Here is a 9,402-nt window from a genome sequence, read left to right on the forward strand (position 1 = left end):
AGAGGAGAACACAGGCAGCAACCTTTTTGACCTCAGCCATTGCTTCTTACTAGACATATTGCCAGAGGCAAGGGAAACAAAAGCAAAAATGAACTACTGGATCTTCATCAATATAAAAAGCTTCTGCATAGCAAAGGAAAAAAATCAACAAAACTAAAAGCAGCCTACAAAATGGGAGAAGATACTTGTAAGTGACATATGTGATAAAGGGTACTATCCAAAATCTATGAAGAACTTATCAAACTCAACACCCAGAAAAATAAATAATCCAGTTAAGAAATGGGCAGAAGACATGAACAGATATTTTTTCAAAAAAGACATCCAGATGGCTAACAGACACATGAAAAGATGCTCAACATCATTCATCATCAGTGAAATACAAACATAGGGAAATACAAATCAAAACCATAATAAGATACCACCTCACACCTGTCAGAGTGGCTAAAATTAACAACACAGGAACAACAGATGTTGGCGAGGATTTGGAGAAAAAGGAACACATTGGCACTGTTGGTGGGAATGCAAATTGGTACAGCCACTGTTGAAAACAGTACGGAGGGGTGCCTGGGCGGCTCAGTGGGTTAAGCCTCTGCCTTCGGCTCAGGTCATGATCCCAGGGTCCTGGAATCGAACCCCGCATAGGGCTCTCTGCTCTACGGGGGGCCTGCTTCCTCCTCTCTCTCTCTCTCTCTCTTTGCATGCCTCTCTGCCTGCTTGTGATCTCTGTCTGTCAAATAAATAAATAAATAAAATCTTTTAAAAAAAAAAAGAGAGAGAACAGTATGGAGATTCCTCAGGAAGTTAAAAATAGAATTATCCTATGATCCAGCAATTGCATTACTAGGTATTTACCCAGATGATACAAAAATACTGATTTGAAGAGGCACATGTACCCCAATGTTTATAGAAGCATTATCAAAATAGCCAAACTATGGAAGGAACCCAAATGTCCACTGACTGATGAACGAATAAAGAAGATTTGGTGTATATATATGTTTCATGTGGATTCTGCCACATTTTTTGAAGAGATTAAAAATGTCATGGTGTGCACAAGAAGCAGGCAAAGGAGTTCTGAGGGAGCTAATGCAGGGAGGTAGAACAAACCATCTGGTCTACTCTTGGCCAGGAACTCTGAGAGAGACACAGGAGCTAGGGGGCCTCGAGGTAGCTATATATACAGATATATATACATATATATATATATGGAAGGAATACACATATGAGTATATATACATATAATGGAATATTACTTAGCTATCAAAAAGAATGAAATCTTACCATTTGCACTGATGTGGATGGAGCTAGAGTGTATTATGCTAAACAAAGTAGTTAGCTACAGAAAGACAAAGACCATATGATTTCACTCATATGTGGAATTTAAGAAACGAAACAGATGAACATAAGGTACGGAGGCAAAAAAGAGAGAGGGAAGCAAACCATAAGAGATTCTTAACTATAGAGAACAAATGGAGGGTTGACGGAGGGAGGTGGGCAGGGGATGAGCTAAATGGGTGATGGGCATTAAGGAAGGCACTTGTGATGAGCACTGGGTGTTGTATGTAAGTGATGAATCACTAAATTCTACCCCTGAAACCAATATTATAATGTATGTTAACTAATTAGAATTTAAATAAAAATTTGAAACAAAGAAATAAATAAAAATAAAACAATTAGAAACCATAGATTTTAAAATAGACTATAAAAATAAAGATTGCATAGAATGCCAAAAAAAAGAGATGAGTGTTCTAAAAAAGAAAAAAAATCACATATTTTATATATTTTTATTTGTTAAATTTATATTGTAAGATGTATTATAACTACAGAAGAGTGTATAAACAAATATATCTGATTGAAAAATAATAATGAGATTCCCATGTAAGAATCATCTGATTATAAATTAGAGCACAATCAGTGTCTTAAAATTTCCTTGTACATCACAAACCACTTGGTGTTGAAAATGATCATTTCAGATTGCATTATTGCTTTCAGATTACTCCAGTTCATGATGATGAGTCCATGATTGTCCTTAGGACATAGGTACCCCCTGAGGAGTTGCCAGCAGCATTTCATGACGTCTTGAAAGGCCTTTATAAATCTGTCATTCCGGAGGGTGAAGATGAATGGGTTCAGAAAAGGGGTCACCACTAAAACCATCAGTGATGCTACCCTGTTGTACTCAGCTGCCTGTGTTTGCTTGGGTTTCACATACAGGAACAAGCAGGTGCCATAGCCGATCACAACAAAGGTGAAGTGGGATGCACAAGTAGAAAAAGTTTTCCTTCGGCCAGAGGCTGAAGGGATCTTGAGGATGGTGGAAATGATGTAGGGGTAGGAGATGACTGTAGGGATCAAAGCACCAATGATAACAAAAACAGCCATTAAAAAAAGAATAAACTGTGTGAAACGGCTGTCATCACAGGATAATTTAAACAATTACCCTCGGTCACATAAAAAATGGTCTAACACATTTGATTTGAGGAAGGTAAGCTGAAATGTGGCACAGACAGGCCAGATTTGAAATAGGAACCCAAACACCCATGACACAATGACCACCCAGATGCAGGTGTGGCTGTTCATAATGATGTTGTACCTCAGGGGGTTACAGACAGCCACATAACGGTCCACAGCCATTGCTCCCATTAATATAAATTCTGATGTGCCCAAAGAAAGGTACAAATATAATTGTGTACTACCTGCTGTCAAAGATTTTGATTGCCTGCATCCCAGGAAGCAGTAACCCCCAGAGCATCAAGGGGACAGCAACAGATGTGATCAGGATCTCTATGACAGAGAGGTGGCCAAGGAATAAATACATGGGGGACTGCAGAAGTTTATCAACACTGACAATCACAATGATGAGCATGTTCCCCATGACTGTCACTGAGTAGAAGAGGAAGAAGGTAGCAAATAAGGTATGGTGTAATTCTGGGGAGCCAGGGAAGCCTAAGAGATAGAATTCAGTGGCACTAGAGTGATTCCCCAACATTTAGTTCTGAGCAGTTGTTCCTTGTGAAATCTAAAGAGTATAAAAGAGATCACAGTGCTTCTGATCCAAAACAAAAACAGACTCAGGCAGAGAAAATATTCCCCTCCTGCTCACAGACTCCAGAACATGACTAAGAAGGGTTCAGTTTCTATTGTACCCTTTACATGATCACTGCTAATCTTTTTTTTTTAAGATTTTATTTAGTTATTTATTTATTATTTCTTTTCAGCGTAACAGTATTCATTGTTTTTAGAATAATCATGATATATGAAGAAAATTAAATCTAGCCAAGAATATGAGCCCAGCTACTAATGGCATATAGGCACATAGGCAAGACAGCTAGCCCCCTGCCCAGTGTACCACCTGCATCTCTCAATCCACAGGTCTTCCAGCCTTCCACTGTGCTGTGACTAGCCACCCTGTCACCTTCCTGACCAGTGCATTCCTTTTTACCACTAGCTCCCTTCCATCTTGAATGTCCTAAACTATGTGGTCCACCAAATATATTCTGTCTATGAGTCCTGCTCCAGAATCACATTCTGTAGAAAAGTCTTCCTGCCCAATCCTGCCCAGAGCTAGCACGTATTTTACTTTGTTTCTTCATGACATAGGGTCCATTTGCAATTCATCCATTTGAAAACTTTTCTTTTCCCTCTGTCATCATTTGTGTTACAGCTAGGCATGGGTATGGACAACTCTTTGAGGACTTTCTGTAAGATGTTGAGGGCAAGGACTGAGTATTTCAGGTCAGCTAGCTGCTGGAGTGAATTACCACTTTCTTCCTCCCTATTTTTGGGAGGGGATGTGCACCCTGCTTTTCTCCCTCATAAATGTGACTTCTCATAGGTGACAGACTAACCAGCACCTGGGCTTAATCAGTCAGGGGCCTCACTCTCCTAACCCTAATACCAAAAATCCACCAGACTGACAGAGGAGGGACTAGAGGAGGACACAGGTGGAACTGCCATCCTAAACCTCCACTTATCCCACACTACATCATGTTGGGACTGGCAGACAAGAAGCTAAAGGTCCAATTTCAACATCACCCTTTTGTGAGAGCTCAAAACCCTGGATCCAGCAGAGTGTCAAAGCCACCAAATGTGATCTCTGGACTCGGCCCGAGACCTACATATAAGTGTAGGGCTCTATCTAACAGAAAGTAAGGAGAGTCTCCCCAGAGCCAACAAATAGATTTTTCCTCCAAAATCATATGAAAAAGATTTAACTGTCACTAAAATAAAATAGACCAAAGGACCCAAGCCCCTTAGGGTTTCTGGGATGCATCCTTCACTTCCTTCAGGTCTTTGCTCAAAGGCTTAAATCCAGGGAGTCTTTCCACATGATCCTTTCTAAAAGAATACAGTCCAGCTTTTACTCTCCATCAGCTCACCAGGATCTATTCATCTTTGCTCTCCTTACTAAAATGTGTTTTTACTTTTTGTTTATTTTCTGTCTCCTATTTTACAATGTAAGCAACCATGAAAGCAGAAACTTTGTCATGCCTACTGTTTGACACTCGGTTAATATATTTAAATGAATGAATTAATTAGTCAATCAATTAAGGGATAAATCTGTGAACAAAGCTTATCCAATCCTGGCTATGGCCAATTTTTGAAGGAAATTCTGCTTCTTCTCCCTTCAGTCTTCATTAAAATGCTGCCCTGTTGATATGCAGCCCTCTCTGCAGAGATCCCTTAGGAGATGACAACTGGGTAGCCAGGATCAAGGACAGACTTACTAGGAGAGATGTACTCTCTCACTCTCCAACCTCATGCTCTCGCTCTCACGTCCTTGTGCTCTCACTCTCATATTCTCATTCCCTCGCTCAGTAGTCTCCTTTCATAATTTATGTTTAGCTGGGACCAGATGCAAGGAAAGGATAGAGGAGAGTCCTGACAAGAGCAAGGGTCTGTGCCTATGCCCAGCATTGAGTCAGGGAAGAGTTGAATTTGCTCTCTGCTGTTCAGGGCAGATTTGAAGATGAGCCCATCCACTCTGCTGTCCCCTTCACCACTCTTCAGGCTGTAGGTGTCCTTATTCTAGAGAGCAGCCAGGCCCAGAACTTCCCATGCCAATCCCCTCTTATCCTCTCCTTCATAAAGGGGAACCCTGACAGACACTCACCTCCAAAGAAAGAGACTAAACTCGAATGTTCTACAGCTCTCCAGGGATCAGCCCAGGCTATTTCCTGCCTGACTAGTGCTGAGCACGTTCTGTGGGCCAGAGCAAGCTACTGCTGTCCTCACTCTCAATGCAAGAGAAAACTGTTTTCATATGAGTACTTAGGGAAAAGTCCGGTAATAACAGTGTTGTGGAAGCCCAATTATCTCTCCCTCTGACTTTTTCTCTCCTTCTTTTCTTCTCTTCATTGTCCCCAAGGAGAGTTTTACACTGAGGAACTAAATCTGTTCAACTTCAGAGAAACCCTAGGGATGCAGTCAAGGGAAAGCCAGAAAAACTTTCAGCCCTTCTCCCCTGAGGGTAATTCAATTTTAGAACTTTTGAAACTTTCTTTTTTCTTTAATGGCCAAACTTGAAATCCCCCTTGTCAGGAGTTTCTCAGCCCCTTGGCAGCCTTCCTCCCAAGTCCCAAGTCCTTGTTACCACAAAACAGTTGAAACCAGCCCCTGATCTCTTCCTGTGCATCTCCCTGATTTGGCCCTACAGAGCCTAGGTACCCCCAAGTGGAAGACACCACAAACAGTTCCAAGATACATATCAAAAACCAACACACCAGAGATGAGCAATGATGTGAGTAAAATGGCAGAAGTCAGTCCTTCCTTATCAGCTACTTTAAATGTAAATGGTTTAAACTCTTCAGTCAAAATGCAGACATTGGCAGGATGAGTTTTTTTTTTTAAATGAGCCAACTATTCATGCTGTCTACATGAAAGTCATTTTACATCAAAAGACACAAATAGGTTGGGAATGAACAGATAGAAGAAGATATTCCATACAAGTACCAAAAAAAGAGAGCCAAAGTGACTATAGTAATGTCAGACAATATAGACTTTGAGTCAAAAACTGTTAAAAGAGACAAAAGATATTATATATTAATAAAAGATCAATTCATCAAAAAACATTATGATTATAATAATATATGTTCCAAACAATAGAGCCCCACAATATACGTAAGAAATATTAACAGAACTGAAGGAAGAACTTCAATACCCTACTTTCAATAAAACATCTAAACAGAAGACAGTAAGGAAATAACTTGAAAAACAGAATAAACTTACTAGGTCTAACAGTTCACACTACCCAATAAAAGAATAGTACACATTCTTCTCAAATGCACATAGAACATTTTCCAAGATAAGTCATATGTTAGGCCAGAAGTCTCAATAGGGTTACAAAGACTATAATCATACAAAGCATTTTTTTTCTGACTATAATCAACAAAACTAAAAATCAAAACAGAAAGAAAACCATTAAATTCATAAATATATATAAATTAAACAGCATACTCTTAACCAATGAGTCAAAGAAGAAATTAGAATATACTAAGAGATAAATGAAAATAAAAATACAACATACTAAAATTTATGGGATGCAGCAAAGCTAGTGCTAAGAGGGAACTTGATACCAGTAAATACCTATTTTTAAAAAGCATAAAGATCTCAAATGAGTATTTTACACATTATGGCATTAGGAAAAGAAGAGAAACTAAAACCAAAACTAGAATAAAGAAATAAAAATTCAAGAAAAGATAAATAAAATAAGGGATAGAAAAGCAATAAGGCAAATCAATAAGATCAGATGTTGGTTATTGATAGCTTATCAAACCATTGTGAACACCTACAAATCCAACAGAAGGTCAAAGAGAAGAAGAGCAACAATTCTAGAAATAGAAAATCGACCACTTTCTGAAAGGTAGGACCGGCGGAGAAGTGACTCCAAAGTGACGGGAAGATGGACCCGGGGGGGGGGAGGCGCCGGCTCCCAGCAAGTGGCGGAGCAATGGAGCACAAAATCAGGACTTTTAAAAGTCTGATCCACTGAGGGACATCACTCTAGAGGCTAAACTGGGGTGAAGTCCACGCAGGGTCAGCATGGCCCCAGGTTCCCCGGGGTCGCAGAAGGATCGGGGGTGTCTGAGTGTCGCAGAGATAGCAGGTATTAGAGCGGGGAAGCCAGCTACAGAGACAGAGCTGAGGAGTGAGCTCTCAACTTGGGGTTACCTTGAACTGGGCACAGGCTGGTTGAGCTCGGAGCACGGCTGGAGGCCAGGGAGATGGGAGTGATTGAGCGCTTTTCTCTGAGGGCACACTGAGGAGTGGGGCCCCGAGCTCTCAGCTCCTCCGGGCCAGAGACTGGGAGGCCGCCATTTTCATTTCTGTCCTCTGGAACTCTACGGAAAGCGCTCAGGGAACAAAAGCTCCCAAAAGCAAACCCAAGCAGATTACTTAGCCCGGCCCCTGGTAAAGGCAGTGCAATTCCACCTTGGGCAAAGACACTTGAGAATCACTACAACAGGCCCCTCCCCCAGAAGATCAACAAGAAATCCAGCCATGCCCAAGCTCACTTACCAAGGAGAACAGTGGAATTCCTGAAGAGGAGAAAGCAAAGCATGGAACTCATGTCTTTCTCCCCAAGATTCTTTAGACTTGCAGTTAATTTTTTTAATTTTATTTTTTTCTTCTGCTAAATCTTTTTTTAACTTTTACCCTTTCCTCTTTTAACATTTTTTAACTAGTTTTATCTTAACTATACCTTTCATTAAAAATAATAATAATAATAATGTTTTTTGAACCTTCATTATTATAGTCTTATTTTATCCTTCATTGTATCCAACTTTATTTTTTGTATACACATAGGGTTTTTTCTTCTAAAAAATTTGGGGTACAACCTCTTCTAATAGATTAAAATATACCCTAAATCTAGCTCCAGGCTTATTCTAGTCTCCAGCCCGAGCAAATTCTCTCCACTTTCTTTTTCTTTATTCTCCCAACCAACTTACTTTATCAACTCCTTTTTTAGAAATTTTAAAAAAAATTTTTTCACCTTATAGGCATATTCCATACCTTCATCATGTTTACCCTTATATATGTTTTTCATTCTTTAAAATTTGGGGAGGTAGTTTCTTCTAAAGACAAAAATACTCCCAAAATTAAGTGGGTGACCCTGTTCTCATCACCAATCTAATATATATATTTTTTTCTTTTTTATATTTTTTCTTTATTTGTTTTTTTTTTTCTGAATTTCTTTTTATCCCCTTTCTTCCTCCCACAATTTGGGGTCTCTTCTGATTGGGTTAAAACACATTTTCTTGAGGTCTTTGCCACTCTTTTAGTATTTTATTTGTTCCTTCATATATTCTTATCTGGACAAAATGAAAAGGCAGAAAAACTCATTACAAAAAAAAAAAAAAAAAAAAAAAAAAAGGCAGTACCAAAGGCTAGGGACGTAATCAATATGGACATTGGTAATATGTCAGATCTAGCGTTCAGAATGACGATTCTCAAGGTTCTAGCCGGGCTCAAAAAAGGCATGGAAGATATTCAAGAAACCCTGTCTGGAGAGATAAAAGCCCTTTCTGGAGAAATAAAATAACTAAAATCTAACCAAGTTGAAATTTAAAAAGCTATTAATAAGGTGCAATAATAAATGGACATTCTTACTGCTAGGATAAAAGCGACAGAAGAAAGAATTAGTGATATAGAAGACCAAATGACAGAGAATAAAGAAGCTGACCAAAAGAGAGACAAATACTGGACCATGAGGCGAGAATTTGAGAGATAAGTGACACCATAAGAAAACAACATTAGAATAATTTGGATTCCAGAAGAATAAGAGAGAGGGGAGCAGAAGGTATATTGGAGAGAATTATTGGAGAGAATTTCCCCAACATGGTAAAGGGAACAAGCATCAAAATCCAGGAGGTGCAGAGAATCCCCCTCAAAATCAATAAGAATAGGTCCACACCCTGTCATCTAATAGTAAAATTTACAAATCTTAGCGACAAAGAGAAAATCCTGAAAGCAGCCCGGGAAAAGAAGTCTGTAACATACAATGGCAAAAATATTAGATTGGCAGCAGACTTATCCATAGAGACCTTGCAGGCCAGAAAGAACTGGCATGATATATTCAGAGCACTAAACGACAAAAACATGCAGCCAAGAATACTATATCCAGCTAGGCTATCACTGAAAATAGAAGGAGAGATAAAAGCTTCCAGGACAAACAAAAACTGAAAGAATTTGCAAACACCAAACCAGCTCTACAGGAAATATTGAAAGGGGTCCTCTAAGCAAAGAGAGACCCTATAAGTAGTAGATCAGAAAGGAACAGAGAAAATATACAGTAACACAGTCACCTTACAGGCAATAAAATGGCACTAAATTCATGTCTCTCAATAGTTACTCTGAGGTAAATGGGCTAAATGCCCCAATCAAAAGACACAGGGTATCAGAATG

The 9,402-nt window shown here is 39.3% G+C and overlaps 1 pseudogene; it reads right to left on the reverse strand.

Moving 5' to 3' along the window:
• Positions 1-1,908: 1,908 nt before the first annotated feature.
• On the reverse strand, positions 1,909-2,986 carry LOC111151893 (annotated as a pseudogene).
• Between the last annotated feature and the right edge of the window lie 6,416 nt (positions 2,987-9,402).

Source organism: Enhydra lutris, unplaced genomic scaffold, assembly GCF_002288905.1.
Source record: "Enhydra lutris kenyoni isolate GAN:26980312 unplaced genomic scaffold, ASM228890v2 scaffoldscaffold27, whole genome shotgun sequence".
Taxonomy (NCBI): domain Eukaryota; kingdom Metazoa; phylum Chordata; class Mammalia; order Carnivora; family Mustelidae; genus Enhydra; species Enhydra lutris.